We start from the raw sequence: 24784 nt of genomic DNA on the forward strand, positions 1-24784 counted from the left end.
TCTCCTTCTTTGACAACAAATGCCAAAGACAACACATACCAAATTAGTATCAATGTACTTTGAGTACTTGTTACATCCCAATTTTTGCCTTAAAAATTTTAAGCTAATATAGCCGTTGAACCAAAAATAATTTTTCTTGTTCAAGTGAAATCAATTCATAATAGTCGTTGTTATTTCATGGTAGTTATAGCCGTTGTTTATTTATTCATGTTCATGTGAAATTGAAGCAGTTATATTTTAGCCATTACATTGATCTATCATATGAAACTGAGTTAGTTAAATCTAACCGTTGTGTTCATGTGAAATGAGTTAGTTAAATCTAGTCATTGTGTTCATGTGAAATGAAGTCAGTTAAATCTAACCATTGTGTTCATGTGAAATGAGTTAGTTAAATCTAGCCGTTGTGTTCATGTGAAATGAAGTTAGTTAAATCTAGCCGTTGTGTTCATGTGAAATGAAGTCAATTAAATTTAGCCGTTGTACATTTACGATGAATGAGTTAGTATTTATAATGAAATTTCTTAACAATTTTATCTAACAAATTATGAATCATGAATTGATGTTTTGGCGAGAATGTTGATTTTAAGGTTGCAAGATGAAGATCGGAGAGAGAGGGGAAGCGTTACGAAACGATGTCATTCGGAATGGGATGATTATATGATTCAGTTATCAGGAATGACAAGTTTGATCTAAAAGTCGCCATGGCAAGATTATTAGGGCTTGACAATAAATTTATTAGTGGAAAATCACATGAGCTAAAAATTAAAAATTAAAAAAAACCATATAATTATTAAAATAAAACAAACTTCTTAAGTTTATTGATTTTATTAAGTAATAATATCACTTAACATTATATTACTCTCTTAATTAAAATCATACATAAATACATACAAAGTGGCATTATTACATTAAGCATTATTAATCCAATAATGCCACCTTGCATATACTTATTTATAATTTAAACCAAGATGATAATAAAACATTAAATAATATTAATAAATAAAACCTTTCATCTTTCCCTTCAATTTAGTATTTCTTCCTCTTCATATTTCTTTTCCAACCGATGGAATGCCAATCGAGTTTAAGATCTTGTAACGGTAGGAAGCCGTAAGGTCAGGTTTAATTTTATAAATATGCTGGCCTTGTCGTCTATCGAACATGGATATCCGTCTTCCATTCATTATGAAAAAAACATCTATCACCCTACTCAATCACAACGCCTTACACTCAAACTCTCACGACTTTGCATTTCAATCGCCAACTATTCCTTTGAAATTCTAAGATGCCAACTAAGCTGAGATATAGTAACCCGACTGTAAGCCGTGAGTCAAGTAAGGAAATGTTTATAAGTTTTTCTTTTCTTCCATATTTCATTCATAGTTCCTTGTCTTTTCTGAGTCGGTTTTTGATCCAAATCTTATGTAATAATCTTGTTGTTTACCTTATGTTCTGAACTCTCGTAAATGCCTTAGGTCTGTATTCATGATCGCTTCTTGAATAGTTTAGTGTTTAATAGAGAAAGCCGGCTGTGAAAGTATTAATGTTTTAAATACTTCTTTTCTTTTCTCAAGAAACACTGTATGATATCATTTTGAAAATTCATTTGGAAATAAGATTAATCAATCATCAAACTGAATATGTTAATGTCTGCAGATTTTTCATATAAATATGTCTTAACAATATAAGAACAATGTTCAATTTTGAGTACCAAGGAATTTCATAGGCTATAGAGCCAAAATCTTATGATTTGGTACATAATATAATGGTTCAGACATTGATGAGACACCGGTCTGATGACCTGTTGATGGTGTAGAGGTGTAGATGAACTTGATAAAAGAAAAACAAGAATAATATCAGTAATTGAAACTACACAATTAAATCTAATGCATTTTAGCTCATGCAAATCCACTTTTGAAATTAGTTTTCAAGCTAAGTGGTGGAGATCAGGTTATAAACCACATCTGAAATCCTTGGCCAAGGCGATATTAAGCAGACTTGCCACAACAAATTGTTCGCATTGTTGTCCTAATGCTTCAATTATTCATCCGAATAGCTGTTGAGACCTCAACCCACCTGAATACTCCGATGACTGGATCAATGAACATCCCAAGCCCGACCTCAGGGTAGGGAGGGTCGTTTTATTAATTTAGAACCTGTGGGGATAAGTAAAAATTCGAGGCCCAATAGAAGAACTTTCTCCACCTATTTGTGATCCTGTAGAACTAAAAGTCTCCATTGGGGCTGCCATGGCCTCGAATATCCTCTTTTTTGCTGCCTTACTTGTGCATATTTTTGAAGGCTTGTCATAGCCTCTCTTGTAGCCTCTTCTGGACACTTCTCACACAGTGTAATATCATTGCATGGAATCTTTGCAAGATGATATTTCAATCGGCTTATGCCTGAAGTCATGCATTTAAAGCAATGGATACATTGGACATCTCCTTTCTTTTCTCCTGGGATACCATGTTTCCATAAAGGGTCCTTTGATCTGCCACCACCAGTCATCCTATTTCAGTGACACACACAAGTCCACTAAACAAAAATGAAAAATCAAATATTAGATAAGTTTGAGATGAAACATAATTTGTAATAATTTCTAAAATAGTATGAATCTAGAAAGCACAAATCACAATTAAATAATGAAACTAGAAAACAGAAATCAAGTGTGATTCCCAAAATGCACAAGTTAACCAAATAAATTGGAACAAGGTCTATTTAATAGGGATAAATCATAGATCTATTAAAATATATTAAGGATTAATTTATATAATTGTATTATTTTATAAAGCTCTTAATAACTCAAAAAAATTAAAATGGTAAAATGGCAAATGGTGTTATATATTTATTATTTATAATTTTATAGTTATTAAAAATGAAAAAGATGATATTAAATTATTACTGATAATTTGACTTATTACTGATAATTATTATAAATATCCTTATTTAAATTTAGATTTAATATTTATCTTACATTTGCTAAATTTTTTAAAATTTAACAATTTACAATTACACTACAGTTATTAACTTATTAATATTTAATATTTATAATTTATTAATTAATAATAATAAAATATTAATTATATTTTAACCAAGAAGTCTTATATTTATTATTGTCAACATTTGAAAAAACATACAAAAATTCTATATATGAAAATGGAAATTACCCCTTACCTGGTTGTCAATGTCGATTGGCTCTCCACTCTCCACTACCGGCTTTTTGTCTCTGCAAATCATCCCCACTCAGATCGATTTTCTGGCCCCTGAATGGAAGAATCCTTTGTCACAAACCACATATAATTTTCTGGCCCCTGACTGAAACCACATGAAATTTGTGAATCTGAAGATTGCGCCTACGGAATAGAAGGGTCATAAAAAACACGTTGAAATGGAAGTCGTCAGCGGCAAGTAGAAAGAAGGCCCTTTCAACATGTTTTAATAAAGTTAGAAAAAGCCCTAAACGATGCGGATGGACAACTTTTCAACAAGTTTTGGGTGATTTTTTCCATTTCAACGCATGTTTTTTCTGTTTTTGTTGCCACAGGTTTTTGCATTATTTCGGCATTGAAATTAACTACGTTTTATTCGGCTACAGGAGGGTTTCGCAAGATACCGTGATATTTACGTTTTTTTGGCGATAGTTTAAACTATGGGAAAAACCGCCAATGTAACTAGTTACTGTTTTTCACTCTTCTAAAGTGAGCCCTGTTAGGAGCCAACCCAGTTAAAGGTTAGAAAACAATTGTATCCAACACTTAGGGGAGCTGATAACAACTAATAGACATTGTAATGTTGCCAACTCAAGCCATGAGGCTTAACTATGCATTGTTTGTCCTTTCTGTGGATTACCCAAGAGGTATAGGACTTAGAGCATCATTGGGTAAGTATTAGAGTCTTTGGCTTGCTCTCTATCCTATTCTTAAGCTGTGGATACATCTTTTTAAGCAAGTTAAGTGACTCTTAGCCTAAAGACTTGTTATTTACCCTTTTGAGTGTAATTAATTAAGAGACATGTACTTAAAGTGATTTTTATTATACGAGTGCAAAAAGGGGCGAAAGGGGCATTGGAAAATGAGGGGCCTCTCGTTCCATTTTTTAGGGTTATCTTGAGCATTGGATTGGTCTTGCAATAAATCTGAGGGAGATTAGATCATTCTTTTGGGGATCATTATATAACATATCAGGTTTCTCTTGGAGCTCATTGTTCGATTAAACTTTTCTCTATTGCTGCTGCAATTTCTTACCTTGAGGCTTGAAGCCCTTATGTAGCCCTAGTTTTGGAGAGATATATGAGCTCCCAATTATCAGTGGGGTGTGTTTTGGCAGAAGTGTAGCATTTTGGTCTTTGATTCCCTAGCAAATCACTATTAGAGCTGCCAATATTTATCAGGTTCTGGAGAACATTTTGGAGGCATGAGTCAGAGGTATCAGGATCAGATTTGGGTAACCTACATAAATATTCCTGTGTTTCCTGAGCATCCACGAGGCTAACATCAGAAAGGACAAGGGTTCATTATTGTGAGATCTGGCACTGATTTTCTGAGGGTTTGCTAGGGTTTTGGAGGCATGTTTGAGGTATTTGGGCATTAACATGCATACTTGCTAATTATATTCATCTAATCTGTCTCTGCAATTTCTGGGCAATTTTAACGTGTTATTCTGCACCTTTTTATATTAAAAAAGGTTGAGAAAATCCTATTAAATTGTATAAAATCAGGAAAAAAAATTCTGAATATATATTTGAGATAGTTGAAGGGCTAGCCATTTGCATATCAAGTTTCAAATTTCCTACTTATTTTTGGAAATGTGCTGCTTTTTCCATTATCCCTATTGTGGATACTACAGACGTCTTCTATAATCACCCTAAAACCAGCAGCTACATCATTGTGTCAATTACGTTTGATGTAAATCGGTGGCAGTTGTACAATTCATTTCAGTCTGCAATCACTAACATCGACAAGAGGACTTAGTACCAAAAAACCAGAATTTCAAGGAAATATCAAGGATAAAAACCAGGGACATCACAGTATCCATGAAGCTACTCATCTACAAATGAAAAATGCACACTCCTGATTCCCTGCTTCTAGTAAATATCCAAACAATATACAACATAAACACTTTTGTAGATCTGCATCTAAATCCTGCATTAACACTTCAGGGAAAAATAGAAAAATGAAGAATTTTGGAGTTCAAGAAAGGCTTGGATTGAAGATGCATGTGCTTGAGCTGTCAATTATAATTACATTATAGTGTAATCCACATTTACTCTATGTTAAAAAAAGTTTAATTTGTTAAAGCTGATCAGATACTTGTCTACATTACCAACATGGTCAACCCTTCCGATAAATTAGGACCAACATAATATAATGATACAGTCACCAATAAATGCTGCAAAATGTAAACACAAACTTTCATGACTGCAACGGCATGGCTATCCACAAAACTACAATTGAAAAAAAATTGTCACCAATTTTTACAAGGAAATGTAATCAGAGTAGCCAGATACACCTCTGCCCCTCCCCATGCATGTGTATCCCTGTTGATGTGTGTTTTGCAAATTGCCATATAGTAGAACAAAATACCAAGGTATTTTATCCTCTCTTGATCTGAGTACCGTGCATGCTAAGATTGCAGAAAGATCATACTGGTTACTCCAAGATTTCTTTCATGTCAGGTCTTGACTGTGGATAAGCTTAATGGTTGATGTGATTTTCTGATTATCACAAGTGGCCTTACATTTGCATATTGAAGTTGATTTCAAATCATGTTGGATGTGGGAGCAGTCAAAAAAATTTGCAACAAAGTACTTTTTGGATTTTCAAAAAATCTGCAGAAAGCAAATGGAATAGCGCTTAGGAATTCTAATCTACTCCTAAGGGTAATGACAACAATAGATTCTGCTTTGATGGAAAAACTCAAATAACCAAGTTTTGCTTCGCCAAGTTAAACTACAACTATGCAAGAACCAGTGCAATCTTCAAGGGGTTATGCAATTGATTTCCATACCACAACATACACCATTGAAATGAACAATGCATGTTTGAGTGATAGAAGTTAAGAATACATAGAAATGGGTTCAAGCTAACTTTGCGCGACTTACAATCAGTAAACCATCAAAAGTATGAACTAAGGAATTCATCAAAACACCATAGCATTCTCCATTGAAATCACAACACTTTATTTAACAATCTAATCTAAATGAGGGAATAATGAAACCAAGCAACCAACAAAAATATATAAAGCAATCACCATGAAACCAACAATGAAAACTCTATTCTCTTGGTAGCTCTTGGCAACGATCCCAAGATTCCACTACTTACAAATGAGAAATGAGACCTTTATATAGGTCCACAATTACAAAGAGTGGCCCGGATCAAAATACTAACCAATGGCCTAGATTTTGCCACCTCAACCCTAATTAGGGATAGGGCAAGAAGAAAGAATCTACAATTTCAATTAATGCACATGTCCACATAGCCTAATAAAGAGAAAACCACTTCCTTAGTGGGGTAATAAGTGTTCACAACAAATATCCATTCAGCAAGAAAGTGAGGCGACATGAATGCCCACTACCAATTAAATGCATTGTCTTACAAATGAGAAATGAGAAATGAGACCTTTATATAGGTCCACAGTTACAAACAGTGGCCCAAATCAAACCAATAACCAATGGCCTAGATTTTGCCACCTTGGCCCTAGTTAGGGTTAGGGCAAGAAGAAAGAATCTACAATTAATCCACATGACCTAGTAAAGAGAAAACCACTTCCTTAGTGGGGTAATAAATGTTCACAACACATGTTCATTCAGCAAGAAAGTGAGGCGACATGAATGCACACCATGCATTAAATGCATTGTCTTCCTTAAATAGATTATTCTTGATTCCCTTCCTTCAATGCAATATTTTTGACTTGGGGATCTTTGACTAGCTAGTGGAGATAACTAGGTACCATGTCAACATGTTGGGTGTCATGTAGGCTTGGGTCTCTTCCAACTACATCATTTTGTAAGCCACATCCAACTTTGAATGCTCCTTTTCAACTTCCATGTACTTGCTTGGCAATTTATAATTTGGAATCCTTCGTTGATGATTACGTCATTCTGAAATTTTTTCACATAGAACTTCCCTTGGCCGTGCTCTTGGATTTTTGGATTGAACTTTGATCTTTTGAAGTCCTAAACCTTGAATGCCTTGAACTAGGTCACTTGAAACTTGGGCCTCTTCAACACTGCAACTGGAGTATGGAACTTGAATGTTGCCCTTGATCATGCGAGATTGGAGTTCTTCCTCCTGCAAAATGAAATAATCAGCATAAGTATCACAAAAAAATTCTTTCATATTTTCTCTCCCTAGAACTTCTCCCTCTTCAAAAAAATCCTCTCTAACATTCTCATGCCTCTTTCTTTGATTCTTCAACTCTTCACAAATTCATCTCTCTATGAAGATATTTTTTCTCTCCAACAACTCTCTTTTTCTTTCTTCAAAACTCTACAGCTTCCTCCTCAATGCTTTAAATTCACTTGTCGCGCTTTTCCTTTTATTTTCCAAGATTTCCCCTTTTGTTGTTTATCTTCATCAACATCTCTCAACTCATGGGCACACATTTGAAGAGGATAATATCTGGAGAGAATTTTCCCTCTAAAAAATGTTGTAGACCCATGGTGCCCAAACTTGATTCAACCGAACAGATGGAATCCAACCCACAGTCGTGGAGGGGGGTCTAAAAGTCTTTGGGTCCGTGCATTAAAATCCCCCAAAATAATGATGTTGTTTATGATGGAGAATCTGGTAGTGCACTCATGCAAGGTCCACAAAAGGGTCGCCACTCTCCACATAGCATATTGTCTCTCCATTGCAAATGGGGACCCCTCTTTTTTCTTTAGCAAGTATGAGCATAGTTGGAAAAATCACAGTTCAATCTGTGATTAGATACAAATCGCCGAGTTTCTTTGCTGGGCGAGTTTTTCTCAGAAAAAATCATAGATTCCATAAATTTGTCAGCCTCAAAAACTTGTCAAATTGAATTGCAGAGTAATTGGCGAGTTTTTTCCTAAAAAATCACAATTTTTCACTAAAAACTCGTTCGTACGTGAGTTCCAGCGATATAGGCAAAAACATTCTTTGTTTCAACAATAGTTTTTTTTTCAACAATTTTGCTTCTCGCCATCAACATGCCTCATGAGAATGTGATTTTGTACCCACTATGCATTTATATATATCTAAACTCTGCTTGTTTCTTTTGTGTTCTCTTTAATTAACTCATTAGATGCATCTTCTCATTGAAATTTGCAAAAAAATGTATTTTGAATTAAATTTTAGCAATTTTTTAAGGTTCTTGAGGTTTTTTTTTTAAATGGTTGACTTCTTCCCAATTAAACTTTTAAGAGGCTTGGCAAGTTGTTGTTGAGTTTGAGTTTTCCAACTATGAGTATGAGTCTTCATCATGGGTGGTTTTAGTTGGCAACATTTTCGAATCTCCAAGTCTAAGGGCGAGTTTGAGCAATTTTGGCTTGGTGGAAAGTAATATTTGTCTCGGGATTGTGTGAGGGTTTTGATGACCTTTTGAGGGATTTTTGTAGCCTAAGTCCTAGTGGAAGGATAGACTTCTAGTCAAGTGATAAGAGTTTACATGCTTGGGAGAAGGGAGAAGGATTTTGAGAAAAGTCAAAAGTTTGGTGGAAATCCTTTGAGCTTAGGATTCCCACCATCATTTCTCCCGAAAATCTCAAGATTTCCCCTTAGGATAAGGTGATGTGCAAGTACTATGAGGAATCCTCATTATGATAGCAAACTGATCAATGCAATGTAAAAACGACGAAGAGAAAGAAAATAATGATTTTCTTAAGGATAACTGTTACATTCATGTTCGGTGGAAATCCTTTTAACTAAGGATTTCCACCCTTCTCCTCATCAACTCAAAATTGATGCAAAATCATGCTAAGGCATAGAAAACAAAAAATTAGTGAATGAATTAGCATAAGGTTGCGAAATGACAAGTTTTGAGAGTCTATGTGGAAAAATTGAATTTAGTGGAAATCATAAAAGATTAGGATTTCCACTAGTGGAAATGCTCTGAGCTAAGCATTTTCACTACCCTCTAAGGCATTCAAAATTTAATTTATGGCATAAAGGAAACATTATGAGTAAAAAATAGAACTAGAAATCACCAAGGAATGTTGAAATGGGGTAAGTTTTGAGAAAACTGTATTTGGTGGAAATCCTTAAAAGTTTAGGATTTTCACTTGTGGAAATCCTCCAAGCTTAGGATTCTCACCACCCTTAATCCTCTCAAACCTAAAATTTCCCCATTTTTCACCTTGCATCAAAATGGATTCCAAGCAAATGTTTAGGGTAAAAGGATGTGTGTTGGAGCGAAATAGGTGTAAAATGATGAAGTTTTAGAAGGATGGAAGGAAGTGAAGTGCTCAGTAAAATAGGTGTAGATCCTTAAAGCTAAGGATTCCCAACGGTGGAAATCCTTTGAGCTAAGGATTTCCACCAAGGGAATCCTCCAATCTCAAGAATTCCACCACTCCTTTTTTTCAAATTCTAAGCAAGGGTTGAAGATGGGGGATGCCACTTAGGGAGAGAATAATAACGAGAGAAAACTTTAAAATAATTATGGAGAAAGGCAAAATCATGTTTGGTGGAAATCCTCTGAACTAAGGATTTCCACCACATCGATCCTCCCAACTTGGAATTTCCCTCTTTCCTTTTAGCCTTTTTTCCTTGTAAAATGAAAGACAAATCAAATGAGCAAATTAGAGAGTTATGAGAGAAATGAATTTTAACGTTAAGTCAGATGAGTTTTGTTTATTATTGATTTGATTCTATTTTCACAAACTTAATGCTTTTCTCCTTTGTTTTGCAAGGAGAATTCAAGAAGGAGAAGCTAGAGGGCAAGGTGATGATCAAGGCCTCAAAACTTCAAGTGGATACTATAGGAAGATGGTTCAAGCCCGAGGACTCAAGTGAGAAGGAAAGATTCATGTTCAAGCTATTAACCCGCAAAGTCAGATTGAAATCAAGAGCAAATTGAGGAAAGCACAGAAGATCCAACAACATGAGGACATATTCAAGGAGAATCAAGAAAGATCAAGTTTACAAGTTGATCCGAATTAAGAATTTGGACTACAATACCTGGTGTAGAACCTGAGGTATTGTGATTAGTTGAAAACAGTTAAAATACAATAGATTTCTGCAAGCCTAAAAGTAATCCATTGAATTTGGAAATAGAGATTATACAAAGTTTAATGGATCCCAAGGGTCACCACTACCCCTTGGAAATGAAAATGAAAAGTCCACAAGTTCTTTAATTACAAAAAAAACTCTAAAAACTACTAAAACTATGAAAATCTATATTAAAATTATGTCTACTTGTAGAAGTCATAACTTTTTACTTGTAGCTCGAGATCACGAACCGTCGAATTTTCTGGAAAGCTCTTCAAAAGTTCTAAATTTGGTGCTCCAAAGTTTAAGCGAAGCGCTACACCTTATTGGCATCGCCAAAGCCCAGAAATGCCCCAAAGGCCTCCAAAAATGCAAAGTACTAAAACATAGAAAATACCGAAAAAATAGATTTCGATATTTTCCCATTTCTACTTGTGCCAACATCCTTTGCATCTTCCTAAACTATATTTTGATCATAGGTCCACAAAGATGCAAGTGATCCAAGTAAATTCCATGAGGAAATTGCAAAGGATGAAAAAAATCTCAAATGCTGAGAAATGTTTGCAATTTTAACAAACATCTTCTCAAGCCAAGACATCAGGTAGAGGATAAAGTGTTAGCATGAATGTTGATGGTATTCCTATGGGAGAGTATATTAGTATTGTTGGAGACATTATTTAGAGCTCATGTGATGCATTCATGATAGTGTTTGTCATTGATGTCACTATACTGGTTATTCTGTGAGGATTGGCAGAACAACAAAGAGAGATTGGTTTGTAATGGTTCGAGGATTGAAGATCAGCTTATGCACACTTGGGATTACGTTCTAGAGTATGTCTACGTACTACAGTTAAGAGCACGTATAGAAACATGAAGACTAAACAAAGTTATGTAGATTTTAGTGAAGGCAACTTTCAAATAGCATTTCTAAAAAGCTGGTATTGTTGTTTAGATTTTATCTCCTAATAGAGATAAAATATAGACGAGCAAGCTGAGACAGAGGTTGAAGACATGATGAAGATGGCTTGGTTAAACATGCATAATCAGATGTTCATCACATGGAACGTTATGAAGACTGTAAGCCAACAGATTACTTGTAATTGTGAAAAGATGTAATATTGTAATGAAACTTGTACTGCAATACTTTAAGTTGGTCCTATATTATTATTGTAAATTGGGAAAGCCTCAAGGTCGACTCGATAATTTGTTTTAGAACTTGGTATAAAGGAAAGGTCATTTCCTTGTGGTAAAGTATGGTATGCAGTCATATCTTTGCAATATCTATTGTGTGAGCTTGGTATGCGATGTTGTGAAGATTAGAGAAGAGTTTGGTGTAGTTGAGGCACAATGAGCTGAAAAGGAACTATATTTTGCAAGACAAGTTACTGGTTGGACAGTTGCACAATGAGGATAGTACAAAAGTTGTTTGGACAGTGGGTTCAATTGACTTTCTTTCAACTCCTAATAGAGTTAGTATAACTCCTAGCAGGGTTAGAATCTCCTAACAAGGATTCAAAGTCTCCTAATAGAGACTCATATGTATAGATTGTATTTCATTGACTCCTAACAAGGTCTATCCTCTAATAGTAAACTTTTATATTAGTACATATCTTGTGGGCATCATTCCCACCAAGGTTTTCCCTAGTTAACAAATTTGGTGTTACTGTGCATGGTTATCTTTCTATTGTTGTTGCATCCATTGTTTACATGTTTCAGAATTAATAAGGACATTGAGAGTTTTTTTAATTGCATAACTGATTCACCCCCCCACCCCCTCTTAGTTATCTTGGTGGACTTCACTTTCTAATAGAAGGATCATGATGTGGCAATTGTTTGTCTCCTTCAATTAGAAAATTTCAATTTCAAGCATAGTTAATCACAACATGCCAAGTGTCGTATTTTCTCATTGGTTGGAAGAATCATTGTAATTTTCTTAGTGGTCCATGAACTGTTGCCTTCATGTAATTGGTTGTAAATTTGGCAGCCCTAATTAGGGTTAGCTGGAAGAAATCTCATGCTTTTACCTTGAATTGATGTTGGCCCTTCGTTGATATGGAACTACTATAAAACGCCAAGGCCTTCTCATTTGTAATGGATTAGTTTAGGAGGCGAGATTAGAGAACTAGAGCAGAGTAGGATGGCTAAGGGAGAGACTTGATGAAATTGTTGCTACAATGCTTTCATAATAATGGATAGTTCATTATTGGTTCTTCATGGTGAATTACTTGTTATTGCTTTGGAGTGTTGCATGGTTTCCTCAATCTTTCACTTGGAGTAGATTTGTTTTCATGTTGAATTAGTTTAGTCAAATGAAAGTTGTCATGGATGTTTACTTGTTTGACTTGAACATATCTGAGCCACTAGCATCTTGCTGATGGTAAAGGTGCCTTGTATGGTGAGCCGATGATTAAATGCACCTAACTTCAATTGATATTTAGTCTTTAGTTTGCATCCATTTGATGGGATTGAAGAGGAGATATTGATTTGAAAACCATTTGAGTGCTTCCTAGAAGCTTGCACTAAGTGGGTAAAGCTATTGGTGAGATTGCATCCAATACAGTCCAAGTCATCCATGATTCCTTGGATTCGCAATTAGAAGTAGGCTTAGAAGTTATAAGTTTAAGTTGGAGTTGAAGTGGAAAAATTGGATAAGTCAGAAGCTATATTTTCATTGCACATTTTGAAGCAAAATCTTTAAAAGTGCAAAAGTTGATCTCCATTGGATGAATAGCATAAGTCCCTTTGTGATAACCAACATATCACATCATAAAACTGAGTGAAGTCCACAGTTAAGAAGGAACCTTGAAGTCATTTCATGATCTTACTTTGCAAGCTTAGCATGAGAGATGACCTTATATCAAGAGAAAATTGAGGTGTTTCTCCTTGAAACATTAAGTATTTGATTCTGCATGTAGTGGAATAAAACTCAAACCAATAGGAATCCAATTCTATATCTAGAAGAATGAGCAAGTGACAACTGAGACAATCAATCAAAAAATTGTCAAGTTTGGAGACACCCTTGAAATAACCAAAAGTAGAAAGGCATACAAAACACAAAAAAATGGCTAAGTTTGAAGATTGTTGAAACAAATACACTAAAGATTCCATGAAACGAAGGAAAATTCTTCAAAACAACAGAAGTCCACCTAAAGCCCAAAACTGCACTCAATCACATATTCCATGGAATGAAAGAAAATCTTCCAAAACGAGAAAAGTCCACCTAAAACCCAAAACTACGATCAGGTGCAAATTGAAGAAAGTGCAGGAAAATCCTTCAAAACAAGAAAGTCCACCTAGACTTCCCTTATGCACTTGAGTGCATTTTGAACATAGTGTTAAAAAAACTCTTGGCCATGGAATTAAAAATGGTCGTGCTGAAAGTTTTTTCCTTCAAAGATGCAGAAATGGTGAAATGTTGGAAAATTCTTTTCCATGAAGAAAAAATTGTTGTGCTGGAAAATTTCTCCTTTAAGTATGCAAAAATCATTTAGTCTAAGAAAATTTCTCTTCCATGGAAAAAAAGATTGTGCTGGAAAAACTTTCTCCTTTAAAGATCTAAAGTGTTGAAAAATTTACCCATGATGAAAAAATGGCCCTGTTGGAAAATCTCTCCATGTAAGAAATTGTAAGGAATAGATAAAACTTGGCAAAGTAATACAACAATACCCTTTTGTCTCTTTGTTAGCCAAGAACAAAAGCCAAAAAGACAAAGCCAAGAGAAAAAAGAGGGGGTTCCTATTTCAAATGGGGTGACATTCGAAAAGGTCACAATAATCCCCATATCTGATACCATGTGGATACACACTGAATACCATACCCACACATGCCTAAATAACCTTGATTTTCCAACTAAGTTGGATACTGTGTGATTTTATTTTTTAAAAACTTGACATGAACACTCCTCAATTATAAAAAATTCAATCATGCAATTTTTCTTATATTTTGGTATAACAAAACCTACACCAAAAGACGAAGACGTGTGAAATATTTTTATATTTCAGCGACCCATTTTTGGGTCATCTTCCAATGCAACTTTACTATTTTTGCTTATTGTTTATTGTTAAATAAACTTATAATTGTTTGTGTCTATGTTTCTTTTAAGTAATGGAAATTTCCTCTAACTTAGAAAATTGTGTTAATGTGTACATGAGTTTAGATAAATGTTGTATCCAGCCATATCCATATTGAAGTGGCTTCAAAAATGACAGTATCTCTATCTAATATCACATCTATTAATTTTTACACAAGAAATAAGATATACAGGAAAATTAATAAATAATGAACATAAAGATACAAAAATCCCTTGGGAAAACCCTCCAACTCGCGGGTGAAAAACCTAGCCATGAAATATCACTTTATTAATAATGAATTGCCTAAATGTTGATGATGGATCATTGAGTATGATCCGAAACGTTGATGCTGATAAACTCACACACAATCTCACCCAGAAGCATAAACAGAATATCATGGATTGTGGAAATTTTTAACAATTAATTTGCCTAAAGTCTACTAAACAAATGTCTAAAACTATATCAAACTGAGACAAAGTGTTCCAATAAAAAATGTATCTGCAGACAAAGATTATACTCCTAGGCTATCAGCATAGAATATCCAACCAACAAAGAAAATTTAACCAGCACAGAACCTCCAACTACCATATCATTTCCTCTTTTACTCAAATATTAGACTAGGCAAGGGAGTGTCAGACTGTTCAATTTCTGACTCTTTACTGTCCCAGACAATGAAGAGTTGAAACATAATAATGTTGACTCTTCATATCTTCAAACATCTATCATAACACTTTGAATGCCTTTAAATATTAAAAATATCCAGTAACTCTTTACTGTCCCAGACAATGAAGAGTTGAAACATAATAATGTTGACTCTTCATATCTTCAAACATCTATCATAACACTTTGAATGCCTTTAAATATTAAAAATAACCACTACCGCTAAAATGAGATGGTTGGCAATTTGAATTGAAGCGACATCAACAGAATAGGAGGAACAACAACATAACATGAAGACAACAATCTTAGCTATGGTAGAAAGATATCTCCCGATACTATATTTCCAACACTCCCTCTTAGCTAGGGAGGTATCTTTCCAGAAATCCATGTTATGGAATCTCTCAACATGACACCCACAATGGCTACACCCATTTGTGGAAAAGATTTTTATCATAGAATCTCTCAACATGAAAATGTTGTGAAATCGCTCAACATGGCATCCACTGTGGCTAACCCATGTGTAGAAAGAAACATATTTAAAAGATCACATCACAGAGTCACTCAATGTGATGTCGTCATGGAACCTTTCAGCATGATGTCGAACATGGCTACTCCCAAGTGTGGAAAGAAAGCATATACACAAATGCATATCATGGAATTACTCAAGGTTATATCATGGAATCTCTCAACATGGCATCCACCATGGCTACTGCCATGTGGAAAAACAACATCTCTCAAGGGCTTTCACCTCATATTCTCCATCTTAAAAAAATATGTATTAAAGAACATTGCTTCAAGGGCTTTCACCTCATATTTCTCCATCATAAAAAGAAATTGTGTTTTAGCACATAAAAGGAGCAACTGGTACTAAGACTCCCTCTTAGCAAGGGCATCATTCTCCACAACATCAAGCAAAATCTCTAGATACATCAACTGAATTAGTAGACTTGAATGATACATCAGCCTCCCTCTGAATGTTAGAGGTATCATCAGGAAATATGTCCATATCCTGAGGAGCCTCTTGACCCTCAGGGTGCTTCCAATGGGACTCCTACAGTGGGATACCACTATTACCCACCACTGCACATGCCCCCACCATTCTTCCACCCGAGAACAGTACGATTCACAAGTCCACTGCAATAGATGATAAGCACTATCGTGCCATACAACTTCCTCAAAGTGATCAGATTTTTGATCTCAAAATTCACTGCACATGCTTCCTCAACACTGAGATGCACTGATGAAAGCTTCAGAGGCACAGACCCCTTGTGATTTCCATGGAACACTATAGCACCTTGCCTATACAGTTCTAATGACAACAATCTTGTCTGAAGATAACCCACTGCCAATAGATCCTTAAGCCAGCCAGCAGTGAACATTACATCTTGTGAAGTCCAGAAACCCTACACAGCCATACAATGACTCAAATGCAAAATCTTCTCAAACAGGGTTAGATTGGTAGACCTCCGGGATATATGAAACTTAAACAAACAACCTACATTAGCATGGAGGTCCTTCTCGTCTGGAAAAAAAAAAGATATTACAGAGTTCAATCAATTCTGTGAGTAGTAGGAACATAGCCACCAATCTTCCACAAAATCTTTGTTCAGTATCAAATGTTGAAAAAGCCACTATTTTCTTGTTTCATAGCCTTTTTTCAAAAATGTACAATCATTCATCTGCTCAATGTGGTGAGACTCTTGACTCTGCCAAGGTTTCCTTAAATAATGTCAGCTCAATAAGCTTGGAATTATACCACTGTTGTGTCTCTGCACGCATAAAATTTCCAGATGTAAACATTACAAAGTCTGGGCAATAAATATTAAAACATCAAACATAATCATAGAAAGTATCTTCCATTAGAATATTTGAGCAAAACATCAAATTATATGAACAATAACAATTGCAAATCATCTCATTCCTTCACAGTGATAATTATTGATCTATGACAGCTGTAATCTTTTATACTTCTTTGGGTTATAATAATTCACATAATCTCATTACAGATCTATCCACAGACATATAAAAATATTTCAATTTAAAATATAAACTCTACAAACAATCACAAAATTAGATTGATAATGGGACTTATCTACAAATTTGTCCAGCTTCTAGTGCATCAATTCCTTTCACTTCACTTATCATTGCATTATTACACTTGAAACTCTTTTAATTAGAGACCAACTTCAATCTTAAAGTGTCGTAGAGAAGCAAATTTCCCGCCCAGGTGCCACCGTCGACCACTCCACTTCATGGTGGTAGAATAATTCATCTCTTTGTCATTCTCTCTCTATAAGGGGCTGCAATGAACAATGTCTTCTTGACCACAGTACACAAATGTTCAATCCAGCCCTACCACTGTGGAGCCCCCGAACAAGGGAGCACAACATTCAGAACAGAAGTAGGTGTAATATAATGTTCATCACACCCAACAAAGAGATCCAACACATGCAATGACTCTCACAGTCTGCCATGCAGATCCACATCTATGATGAGATACCAACAGAAAAAGCAAAGGATGTGAGTCAACTCCAGGACAGTCTCCACTCACATTATCCATTCAAACCTGAAAGTATTATTTTCCAAAAAATCTCACATTTCCCAATTTTCCAATTTTGATGCTCTTCAAAATCCAATAACACAAACCCATCCTCTTCTTGCCTCACAATACCCAACATCATTGTCTGACTTGCCCTACAGCCATGAAGGGTACCATTGGAGGATTTTGTTATCAAGAGAGATATTTTATCACCAAATCTAGAACCACATAGTGTAGTTATTGAACCTCTTCTTCTGTAGACGAATAAGTATACATTTGACACAAATAAATCCATCCCCACACCGATCCCTATCATCTTACTTTCACAGCCCGTCCCATGACCAGAACCCATCCAAACAACACTAGCCAAATAACTGCACCTTTCATGTTCAACCTGCTAGAATCACTCCACTCTTACCCAGATCCAGCAGTAGCTGGAGGGAAAATATCGGTGGACAACCAGGAAGCTGTGACTTAGCTTCTAATACCATGTTAATTTTTTACACCAGAATTAATATATACAGAAAACTAAATAAATAATGAACACAAAGACACAGAAATACCCTGGGAATACCCTCCAACCCGAGGGTGAGCCACAAAATATCATTTTATTAATAAATAATTGTCTGAAGTTTGCTAAATAAATGTTTAGAAGTATATCAAACTGAACCAATGATAAAATGTTCCTCTGAAAAATGTATCTGCAAACAAAGATTATACTCAGATGCTATCAGCACAGAATATCCAACCAACAAAGAAACTTTAACCAGCCCAGAACATCCAACCACCATATTGTTTCCTATTTTACATATATATTAGACTAGGCAAGGAAGAGTCAAGACTTCATTTTCCCAGATAATGAAGTTTGTCGGACACTTGGAAAGCCTGCCAATATCAAGAAGATGACACATTATAATGTTGACTCTTCAGTGTCTTCAAACGTCTGTGGAATGCATGAGATGACTGGAAGTCTGAATTGCAGCAACATCAGCAGAATAGGAGGAACAGCAACATGCCATGACAACAACAATCTCAGATATGGGAGAAAGATATCTCCCAAAGCTGTATCTCCAACAGTATCTATATCCGTGACCATGCAACTTCGAATGGAATGCTACAGCCACCAAAAGTCCAGTTTAGCTGTGAAAAAAACCTCTATGCAGATAATAAAGAGCTTCAATATAGCTCAGAAGGGCAATATCATACAGATTAAGACAATATATAGATTGTGTAACTACATAAAAATTAAAAATATAAAATCAGTCTTCCTTTCCTCTGTTTTCCAATGGACAAATTAAACAAGATGCACAAGCTAATGTTTTACATGGTAACTTTAATTGTATCTGCAATTAACTCTTGTAAACCATCTAATATTTCACATCAAAATATATTATAACATAATCATCTTTTGAACATGTGCTTCACTGAAAAACCATTAGATGTGTATAACGTCTCCTCATAACATCCCTTAGGATTTAGGACTAATTTCTTTTATTTTCAGTTGCAGGAGACCTGTTTCTATTAAAACTTGATATCCAAATTATTTGGATAGTAACAACACACTTATTGCAAGTGCTAAGAATAACAAAAGATGGAAGTTATCTTGATTGGCAATAATTACCCTTATGCAATTGCCTTAAACAAGAAGATCGGTCTAGTTGTGAAAATTATATCGATCTAGGTATCTTTCAATATGCAATAACAAGGAATATATTGATCAAGAATGCATATGAGACTTTGAACTATATAGTATCCGCTCTTGTCAAGTGTTGAATAATAATGAATGAGACTTTGAAGTATATAATATCCTCTCTTATCAAGCGTTGAATAATAATGAATATTATCAATATGATATATTGATTGAGGATTCAAGAGTAAACGAAATTGGTATTACCTATTTCTGATCTTCTTAATATGAGTGCAATCTTATCGATTCTGATCAGAAATATATACCAATAGCTGTTCCTGATATTACTTGGCACATATGCGATGGTATTTGTTAGAGATCAGAGAGTATATGCTGTTCCCAATATCATCTTTGTAATATATGCTAATTATACTCCTGCTGATCAACTCACTCTGATTGCTTGTCTGATATGGTATTTGTAATGGTGATGATCTGATTTTAGGCTATCCCTATTTCATATATATATCTTAATGCTTATGCAATATTGGATCACTGTCTCTGATTGACTTCTTTATGAATATTCGATCTGAGCTTCTACCTGCTAGTAGATTAGCTCCACATGAATCTGCCGAGCTGAATGAACGATCCTTGAATAATAAACTGAATGAATGATTTTGAATTGGCATCAATGTCCCTTTAATATGCCATAAGGATGAACAGTTGCCTCTCTTAATTGTATCTCTTGACTGTTGGGTGATGCGACGCGCTCCCCTGCCCACAGGTGGTTAATTATGTGGTGTTCCATGTTCACTAACAGTCATGACTTTTGGTGCAACGGTGCAACGGCAAATGGGCCCTACAATTGGTATCAGAGCCTGGTTTTGGCTTGGTCATAGGTTCAAATCTCCTCGGTGCCTTCCCGACCCACGTAAGCACCTGGTATGCGCGTCGAGGGGGAGATTGTTGGGTGATGCGACGCGCTCCCCTGCCCACAGGTGGTTAATTATGTGGTGTTCCATGTTCACTAACAGTCATGGCTTTTGGTGCAACGGCAAATGGGCCCTACATTGACTCATTATGTTTGTCATATTGCTATTGCCTATCAGGATTCAACTGTGTAGTTTTTGAGTCAAACTCATTGACCCATGTCTCATGAGCAGTGGTTCACAAGTTCCCATCTATTGTAAGAATGTATGAACACTTATCACTCATTGCATCTAGGTTATGCTCCTAGAGGTGAAGCACCAAAACATCCCAGGAGGTCACCCATCCCAAAACTTAACCACAAAGTTTCCTCCAAGTTTAGGCCCAAGTTGCTTGCAACCACATTTATAAACCTTCAGCAAGTGTTGTGCCTTACAAATCATTCATTAGAAAGCCCCTCAAGCTCATCAATTGATAAGTAGGAGATATTTTCCACAGTAAGTTAAATTCTGATATTGCTATCAGGATTCAACTGTGTAGATTTTTGAGTCAAACTCATGGAATGGAACACTTTGCACTCATTGTTGGTCCCAACCAATACTGAGAAGGGGGGGTGAATCATTCTACTGGTTATCGGTGTTAACACTAAATATATTTCTAACAACAGCTGTCTTATCAGCAATGCAGTAACAAAAGCAGATAAATAAAAGCATACACACTCACATGCCAATGCATACATCAAATGAAACAGTTATTTTGTACATGGAAACCCTTGATGAGAGGATAAAAGCCATGGTGGGAGTAATATACCCACTAGCCCTTATAATGCATGTAAAGGGTTGCTCAGATAAGAGCTACAATTGTTTCTTCCAGAAGCACATCTTGTTAGGAATGTATATAACTTGTTAGGGTTGCAAAAGCCTGTGAAAGCTACCTAGTTAGAGGATTTACAAATCTCTTTCCAAGAGACACCTTGTTAGAGAATTCACAAAAGCTTAATGCTAAAGCTTGCCATGTTAAGAGCTACAAATAGATGCAATGATGAGAAAGCAATCTAAGTTTGTGATCTTTAAATGGCACTGTCTTGCCCTATAGATCTCTATTCCATATCCTTGAAGATGCTTTGATCCTCCTCTTTCCTCAGCTTACCTCGTCACCCATACAGTCTCACCTCTGTGTTACACTATCCTCTACAATTGTGTTCTTCACTAGCTTGCACTTCGAACAACAATGCCAATACTCTCTTGGCTGCAACACCACTTTGCTTCTCAAATGATGTCTGAGAGCCTTTATGCACTCTGTATTGTTAGGGCACAATTATCCAAACAAAATCCTGCTCATTTTCAAATTTGAAATTCATGCCTAAGCTGTTCACACAAAATCCATGACCCCTACTCATAGGGTCTAGACTAGTAGCCCTGTCAATCCATCTATGATCCTATATGTAGTTTGACCTTTGCTCTTATCATGTCAACTCTGACTGACCTTGCATCTTGTCACATCCATGATGACTCACCTCACAGATGATGGATGATCAACTAACCTTCATGCTTGCTTGCCAGTGGTGGCTAAGGTTGTATTACCATACGCCTGTATACCAGTTCATTCTTCTACAAATGGCAGTGTTACCTTGTAACATCTTCATCTTCCTTGACCGATTGCCAATCAATGACAACACCAATTTACAAACTTCATGCCAATGAGACTTGCAAGTCTGACACTCATTGCATCTAGGTGATGCTCACAAAGGTAAAGCACCAGAACTTCCTAGGAGATCACCCATCCGAGTACTACTCCAACTCAAGCACACTTAACCATCAAGTTTCCTCCAAGTTTTAGCCCACCTTGCTTGCAGCCCCATTTGCAAAACCATCAGCAAGCCTCCTTTGCTTCACCTTAGTGAACATCACCTAGATGCAATGAGTGCTAAATGTTCCATTCATTCCCATTAAAGATGGGTTCTTGTGAACCACTACTCATGAAACATGGATCAATGAGTTTGACTCAAAAACTACACGGTTGAATCTTGGTAGCAATATCACAATTTGACTTACTGTGGAAAATATCTCCTACTTGTCATTATGTTTGATATAACCTCAATGAATAGTAAATATCGTTTGACGTATACTTCTTGGCAGGGATAATGATACTATGTTTGTCTACTTGATGATTGATTGCTATGTATATCTTTACTTAATTGATGCAAACATTACTTAATGTGATAACCGAATCTGTAAGCTGTATTGATGATATGAATATCATACATGATTTGCCAATTCAAACCAATAAGGATTGTTGTTTAATATATCTTTGATGGAAACATCATTCCGATCTCAAAACCCTCTTGTTAAGTAGTTATGGATGATCTTGATATGAATCACTTGATGTTAAATGCAACCTATAATGGTCACATTCGATATATAAAAGTGTTGTTTGTTAAGCATACCATACTTATGCAATGCAGTCAGTGATCCTTGGATTATTTATAGTGATACTTAATATGATACATTGTGGTATGGAGCTTCGATATACATATATAAGGATGCTTCACACTGGCTTTGATGTAATCAAAAGAGCATTTGATCTACATGGGATTGTTTAATGTATGCTTATAGTCTTATTGTTTGATATTGCCATCTGTTGTTGGAGATCGTTATATTGATGTTATTAATATCAAGATTGTCTTCTCCAAGTAAAACCCTGAACTTGTAAATGAATGAGTAATACTTGTAAACATAGTGGATCACTTTGTTTCTCCACTATACGCTGCTTATCACGATCAATCCTTTAATTGATGCTTTATGAAGTTGCTACATGGAAAATCATGAAGTCTCGTAAATAAGTCAATTTTCCTTGATTCGATTATTACTTCAGCTTCATCTTTATATCCTCCACAAAGCAACTGGCCCTTCCATCAAGAGTAAATCTAATTATTTGAAGTACTAATTTGAAATGTACAACTCCTACTTCTCTTTGCTAATTGTTTGTACTGAACTTGTAAATGAATGAGTAACACTTCTAAACATTGTGGATCATTTTGTTTCTCCAATATACCCTTCTTATCACCATCAATCCTTTAATTGATGCGTTAGATAGGTAGATGAGATTTTAACATTCACAAGGCTGAACATAGCCTATGGGACACCTTTCCCACTACACCAACTTTGTTAATTCAGTTTGCTTTTTGTGTAGGATGACGATGAGTCCACCAAACTTCTCAATGTTCTCCTTGTTGAATAAGTTGTGCCAGGAGTTATCGAATAGGATATCTGCGAATTTGACCTTGCTGTCCTTGTATGCCTCACATTCCAAAATGAAGTGTTGTTCAGTTTCCACCTTCCCAAAATTGGAAAACGAGTTGATTCTCTCTTCCTAGAGCTTTTTTGGTCTCTTCCATCATCTAGTCTATTATTTTTCCAAAGATCACTACAAATGTAGTTGCATTGTGGACATGTCTATTCATTAGAATTTAATTAATTTAATGCCAAATAAATATCTCATATATTTAATATATTAATATATATTATATCTCACAATTATATATGTAAGTATGTATGTATGTATGTATGCACTATAGTTTATTCAACTAAAGCTAGCAAACATTAACACTCCCTCTTATCTAAGGAGGATAAACAAGATTCATACACAATATGAATAACATATTACCTCAAGGTAAAAACTGGTTTCTGGAATGTCAACTCATTTGACTTCCCAGTTTATTGAATGCCAACTTATTTGGCAAATGTCAACTCATTTGACATTTGAATGAAGTTATTGTAAGATCGTCAAAACTCATTTGACATTTGAATGAAGTTATTGTGAGATTGTCACCTAACAATAACTTCTACAAATACAAGTGATAATTATTTGGAAGTCATCACTTCCTCATGATGTACACAGGGATAGCCCCATATAATTATGAACAATATTCATAAATCACAGTCCTCTTAGCTGTTACAATTTATTGATCAATGGAGAATCCTTCTCAACGTGCTCTACTCCCTCTGAGTCAATACATCTAAGATCACTGAACTTTGACATTTAGTGATAGAACCATATCCTCTATCTACTCCCTCTCTTTCAAGGTTGCATCTAATAAAATGTCAAGCTCCCTTTAAATCTCAATCAATCTCACTTTTCCTACAAGAACCTTCTCAAAGGAAAAGTCAAGGAAAATAACTCTAATAGAAAATCACCTTCAATAATTATTTATGATAATGAATGGGACTAATTCCATTTTTAACTCAATGTTAGGATTTTGGAAACTCATTTAATTATATAACTATTCAGTTATACAACAAAAAATATGCTATTAATATTATTTCATAATTACAATAGACTAATAGAATCTTACCTTGATTCCCAAGTCTTTATATTAGTTCATACCTTACTAGTACCTTTGATTTATTATTCTATGTGTGTGTGTATTTATACATATACTTCAATAATGTAATAATGTAAGGGAGATTAGATATACCTTACCCTAACTTACCTCATTATGTATGGCCAGCCAATATTATATAACCCAAGACATGACCCTTTTCGTGCATGATTAGGCTTGCTTACCTAGTGATATAGCTTCATGCACTACCCTCCATGTATATAGTTGAATCTGGATCTGCACTCTCCTCTATTCCCTTAGTAATTGGGTTAAGCTAATAAGTGGGGCTCTAATTCATCAAATGTAATTAGCATGATCCATCTTCCATGATGTACTATTTATGTGCCACGTTGATGCATATTTATGTGCCACATCAATGTTGATGTCATCTTTCCATCGATCTCCACATTATTTATA

The 24784-nt window shown here is 35.3% G+C and overlaps 1 protein-coding gene across 4 annotated transcripts in view; it reads right to left on the minus strand.

Annotated features, from left to right (window-relative positions):
- LOC149576204 (uncharacterized) overlaps positions 1-24784 on the minus strand; it is a 50978-nt gene that overhangs the window by 20644 nt on the left and 5550 nt on the right. Inside the window, exon 2 of one of the 4 annotated variants that reach the window (XM_089816643.1) lies at positions 18185-18549. The exons of the other annotated variants lie outside the window; for them this stretch is intronic. The gene's annotated coding sequence lies outside the window, so the exon portion shown is untranslated. Of the gene's footprint in view, positions 1-18184; positions 18550-24784 lie in introns of those variants that run through there. 4 annotated transcript variants of the gene reach the window in all.

This window comes from Cupressus sempervirens, chromosome 1, assembly GCF_028749045.1.
Source record: "Cupressus sempervirens isolate cs-2001-9-10 chromosome 1, ASM2874904v1, whole genome shotgun sequence".
Lineage (NCBI taxonomy): Eukaryota > Viridiplantae > Streptophyta > Pinopsida > Cupressales > Cupressaceae > Cupressus > Cupressus sempervirens.